Here is a 6357-nt window from a genome sequence, read left to right as displayed (position 1 = left end):
TCTGGGAGCCAAATCTCTGTAAAGGGACATTTATCAGTGGAACAGAAGGACTTTAGCTCTGCAATCTGCTTGCTATGTTTGTAGAAAAAGCACCATTTAAAAGCTAAGACAGCTTTTCTATTTCATGGGTCTTTTTTACATAAGAAAAATAACACCGATTAATATGTTACTCTAAAAAAATTGTTGCTTCCTATATGTCTTATGTGCATCTACACTGTGAACTTGCTAGGTTAGACATCAATAGATTAACCTCGGAAGAGAGAAGATGTCAAGGGAGTAAAATATTTTACCATGGTACTATTTCTCTTCTTGTCCATATTGCACACACTAAATTACACCCACCTCCTTTTCTCACAACGCCCCACAACGGCTACTTTCCTCTTCTTCCCTTCCCCCTACCATATGGTCCTAGCATTGCTTGCAAATGTTTTCAATATGTTCCTGCTCATCTTCTGAAGTAAAGGATGGTTCGTCTTGGTTCAGCTTTACTCAGTACATTTTGGGAACACAGGTTAACCTTAACAACTAATTTTCACATAAGGAAATCAGGCGTAGGAAAATGAAATCAGTAAGCATTAATTAGAAAAGCTTCAACAAGCTAAAGTTTTAGGTTTTAATTTAAGGGAAAGTTAGATTCACAAGTATATTTTTTTACTATAGATCTATACTAATCAAGGCAGTGTTGTATTGGTGAAAATATAGACATAGATCAACAGAATAGAGACCAGAAACACAACCACATAAATATCATCAACTGATTTTTTTAATTTCTTTTTTTAAGTTTGTTTATTTACTTTGAGAGACGGGGGGAGGGAGAGTGAGAGAGAGAGAGAGAGAGAGAGAGAGAGAAAGAGAGAGAACAAGGGAGGGGCAGAGAAAGAGAGGGAGAGAAAGGGAGAGAGAGAATCCCAAGCAGGCTCCTTGCTGTAAGCTCAAAGCCCAAGGCAGGCTTCAACTGACCAACTGGAGATCACAACCTCAGCCGAAATCAAGAGTCAGACACTCAACTGAGCCACCCAGGCGCTCCAATTATTATTTTTTTTTTTACAAAGGTCAAAGGCAATTCAATGGTGAAAGGAATATTTTTTTCAACCAATGTTACATAACAATGGGATGATCATGTGCAAAATAAAAATCAAACAAATCGGGGTATGTTAGATCACCTTCATTACTTCTTTGCCATATAAGGTTTTGCATAGGAGGTTCCTAATAACATGAAACAATTGCTACAGACCTGTAAATCTTTGATTATATATTTCTAGATCTATTCTACATTGATCTGTAAATTTCTTTTCTATCTTATGTAGTTTTAGAGTTTTTTAACCACGGTTCTCAGCTCGGCCTAAGACCAGGGATTAAAGTCAATCATAATGGACCTCTCTGTTCTGAATTGGCATTAACTTTAAGAGATGATTTATTTTTGTGAGTTTTGGGCCAGCCAAACCGAAAGGAAGTGGATCAGAAAGAGGAGTGTTGGCAGAATGCATAGAGGGGCATATAATGAGGGAAGAGCAAGAGTAGTGCAAAGGTTTTTAGTTTCAAGTAACAATGTGGAAGAATCTAAGACAGAGAGCAAGTTTTAAATTCTTGCAGATTTAACTCATTTTGTTCAGGGAAATTTTAAGGATGCAATGTTGTTATCTTAAATTATTTTAGAAGCTTCCTCCTACAAACTTTTAAAATTGGAGATCACTAAATGTTTGGAATTTTGTTCCCTTTTTGTTTTAAAACACCTCTCAAATGAACAATTTTTGTTGAAAGTTTCCCAAAGTGGCTACATTTAATTTTAAATTATCTTTGGTAAAATTCTGACACTTAGAAAAACATAAATTGGAGTTAAAATGTTAATGATTTTTCTTTTTTTTAAAGCTAGACTATGACCTAAAGGAGACACAGACTTTAAGAGGAAAAATTCAAGAAAGGATGGCAATAGTTGATTAAATAATATTGTTGCTGTACCTCATGGCTCAGGATCTCCCTCTAATGGTGGGCTGTCTGCAACTGCAGACCCAACAAATCCAGTGGATGGAAGTTTTGGAAATAGGCTCTATCCCTGAATTAACACTCTTACAGACCATCTAAAACAAGAAAAATTATCATACATTTTATGTTTTTTAATTTTTTAAATGTTTTTATTTATTTTTGAGACAGAGAGAGAGACAGAGCATGAGCAGGGGAGGGGCAGAGAGACAGGGAGACACAGAATCCGAAGCAGGGTCCAGGCTCTGAGCTGTCATCACAGAGCCCCACGTGGGGCTTGAACTCTTACGGACTGTGAGATCATGACCTGAGCTGAAATGGGAAGCCCAACCGACTGAGCCCCCCAGGCGCCCCTATCATACATTTTAAATGGAAGTTCTAAGCCAAAGTTTGTCCTACAAGGTTGCCTACTGTGGCAGGGGAAAACATTACATTGAAAGAGCATTTGTAGTGTCTTAGAATTGGGTAGTCAGTGGATAATATTTATAGGGTTTGGGGGTCTGTCGTTTAAGATGGATCCTAGGCATGGAGTTAACTCAGTTGAGGAAAATCTGTGATATAACTGCTTAGTATTTGAGTACATAGCATCAAGACTCTTGAAGTGAGCCCTAATAAATAAATTGGTTTGTGAAAATGAGTTGTTTGACCAGGTGAGCAAAATATTGTCCTGACAGGAGAGATTTTTGCCCAGAAGCAAACAATTTGCTCAGATAATGTGGTTTACAGTAATTTCCTGAAGTAAACAGTTAAGTCGTCAATAAAGATAGCCTCAATTTTCAGTCCTAACACTGAAACTCAGTGAAAAGGGGGATCTCAATTCTCATATTTAAGGGGAATAAACCCCAAACAAAGTAAAACCATGTACTTTGAAGCCCCAGTTCACATTCCAGTTTTTCTGTGTCTAACCATCAACAAATTCATTAATATTCTGAGCCCATACATATTATGTATATTATATTTTGCATGTTCTTTTTTATCTACATTAATAATGCATGTAAAACATCTAAACCAGTACTAGTCATATAGAGGTTGCACACTAAATGTAAGTTTCTTCCACCTTGAGAGAATCAAAGCAATAAAGTTAATATTGAAAATAATATTTTAAGTCCCTTGAATGTAGAGGATAACATGATACATTTTCTTTTACATTTGCAAGGTAAACTTTATGTATACATTTGTGGTATTGCATTAAATTGTGTTGATTGCTGCCATGTGAGAAAATTTATTAGTTATAAAAACTTGGGACATTTGAGGAAGACATTAATGACAGTTTTATTGAGTTAAATCTTATTTCTAGTTACGTATCATAAAACTTACATGTTATAAATTTATAGTTGGATGAGCTTCAGAAAATGTATACAGTTGTTCAGTCAATACCATAAGTGAATTTTGGAATACTTTAATGATCCCAAAATATCCTTCTTGTCATTTTGCCACTCTTGGAAAAAGGCAATCATTCACATGTTTTCTATATCTATGAATTTTTCTCTTTTTAGAAATTTCCTACAAATGAAATCAAACAGTTTGTAGTAGTTTATGTCTACATTGTTCTACTTAACATGATATTTTTTGTTAGTAATCCATGCTGTTGCATAAGTCAGAAATTTGCTTCTTTTTACTGCTTGGTAGTATTTCCTTGTATGAATATAAGACATTACATTTATCTATCACATGATGATTGACATTTTGGTTGTTTTTAAATTTTGGCTACAAGGAATAATGCTGCTGTAAACATTCACATAAAAGTCTCTCTGTGGATGTGTGTTTCCTATTTCTTGTGTATATACCTAGAAATTAAATTGCTGCATCATATGATAAAGATTAAGTTCATTATTTAAAGAAGTACGAATCTTTTTTTTTTTGAAAGTGGTTGTATAATTTTATATTCCCACCAGCATTGCAGGGCGACTTCAGTTCCTCCACCTTCTTAACAATACCTGCTATTGTCATTATTTCAAATTTTAGAAAATGAGTAGTGCAGTTTAGTGCAGTTTTATTTTGCATTTTCCAAATGACCAATAGTGCTGAACATCTTTTCATCAACTTATGGCCCACCTTCATAATCTATTTTGTGAAATGTCTGTTTGACTACTTTGCCTCTCTTTTCATTGGATTATCTTCTCCTTATTCAGTTGAGTGCTTAATATATTGTGGATACAAATTTTTGTTAAACTTTGTTACACAATTAATTTTCCTCAGTCTGTGATTTGTCTATGTGTATTCTAAAATGTTGCTTTCAAAGAACAAAAGTTGTAAATTTGAGATTGTCCAGTTTATTTTTCATATGGTTTAAGTTTTTTGTGTTCTAAGAAATTTTTGGTTACATATATTTTCTAAAGTTTCCTCTACAAATTTTATAGTTAAACTTTCACTTAAGGTAAGTTTTATGTATAGTAACAGGAAATGGTGAAGATTCATTATTTTCCATACTGATGGTCAGTTATTTTAGCACCATTTACAGGCATACTTTGTTTTATTGTGCTTCATTTTATTGTGTTTCACAGGTCCTGCGTTTTTACAAATTGAAAGTTTGTGGAAACCTTACATTGACCAAGTCTATTGGGTCCATTTTTACAACAGCATTTGCTCACTTCATTATCTCTGTGTCACATCTTGGTAATTTTTGTGATATTTTAAACTCTTTCATTATCAGTATATTTGTTATGCTTACATGATCAGTGATCTTTGATGCTACTATTGTAATTGTTTAGGGGTGCCAACAAAGCATCCATATAAGGTGGCAAAATTAATGGGTATATGTTATGTGTGTTCTGACTGCCCCACCAACTGGCTATTCCCCTGTTTCCCTCCCTCTCTATTCCCAAAACACAACAATATTGAAATTAGGCCAATTAATGCTCTATGAAGTCCTCTAAGTGTTCAAGTGAAAATAACAGTTGCATGTCTCTCATTTTAAATCAACATCTAAAAATGATTAAGCTTAGTGAGGAAGGCATGCTGAAAGCTGAGACAGGCCAAAAGCTAGGCCTCTTATGCCAAACAGTTAGTCAAGTTGTGGATGCAAGGGAAAATTCTTGAAGGAAGTTAAAACTGCTGGCCAATCCAGTGAACATCCAACTGATAAGAAAGCAAAACAGCCTTATTGCTTATATGGAGAAAGTTTTAGTGGTGTAGATAGAAGATCAAACCAGCTACAATATTCCCTTAAGCCAAAGCCTAATCAGAGCAAGGCCCTAGCTTTCTTCAATTCTATGAAGGCCGAGAGAGGTGAGGAAGCTGCAGAAGAAAAATTCTACAGAGGTTAGTTCATGAGGCTTAAGGAAAGAAGCCATCTCCATAACATAAAGGTGTAAAATGAAGCAGCGGGTGTTGATGTAGAAACTGCAGCAAGTTGTCTAAAGATGTAGCTAAGACAATGAATAAAGGTGGCAACCATAAACAAAAAAATTTTCAGTGTAGATAAAATAGCCTTCTATTAGAAAAGGATGCCATCTAGGACTTTCATAGCTAAAGAGGAAAAGTCAATGCCTGGCTTCAAAGCTTCAAAGAACAGGCTGACTCTCTTGTTGAGGCTGATGCAGTCAGTGACTTAATGACTAAGTTGAAGCCATTACTCATTCACCATTCTGCAATCCTAGGGCCTTTATGAATTATATTAAATCTACTCTATAGAGAGCCTGTGCTCTATAAATGGAACCATAAAGCCTGGATGACAGCACACCTATTTGCAACATGGGTTAAAGAACATATTAAGCTCACAGGTATGCACTACTGTTCAGAAAAAAGATTCCTTTCGAAATATTACTGCTCATTGCTAATGCACCTGATCACCAGGAGCTCTGATGGAGATGTACAACAAGATTAATGTCATTCTCATGCCTGCTAACACACAATCCATTCTGCAGCCCATGGATCAAGGAGTAATTTCAACTTTCAAGTCTTGTTATTAAAGGAATACATTTCATACGGCTATACCTGCTACAGACAGTGATTCCTCTGATTTTTTACAATTTTTTTATTAAAACAATTTTTTTTACATTTATTTATTTTTGAAAGACAGAGAGAGACAGCACAAGAAGGGGAGGGGCAGAGAGAGAGGGAGACACAGAATCATAAGCAGGTTCCAGGCTCTGAGCTGTCAGCACAGAGCCCGATGCGGGGCCTGAACCCACAAACCGTGAGATCATGACCTGAGCTGAAGTTGGACACTCAACTGACTGAGCCACCCAAGTGCCCCATGATTCCTCTGATTTGAAACTGGGCAAAATAAATTGAAAATCTTCCAGAAAGAATTCAACATTCTAGATGCCATTAAGAACATTTGTGATTCACAGAAAGAGGTCAAAATAACAAAATGTAACAGGAGTTTGGAATAAGTTGATTCCAACCCTCATAGATGATTCAAAGGGTTCAAGA

Source organism: Panthera tigris, chromosome C1 (assembly GCF_018350195.1).
Source record: "Panthera tigris isolate Pti1 chromosome C1, P.tigris_Pti1_mat1.1, whole genome shotgun sequence".
Lineage (NCBI taxonomy): Eukaryota > Metazoa > Chordata > Mammalia > Carnivora > Felidae > Panthera > Panthera tigris.
This window is presented reverse-complemented; position numbering follows the sequence as displayed.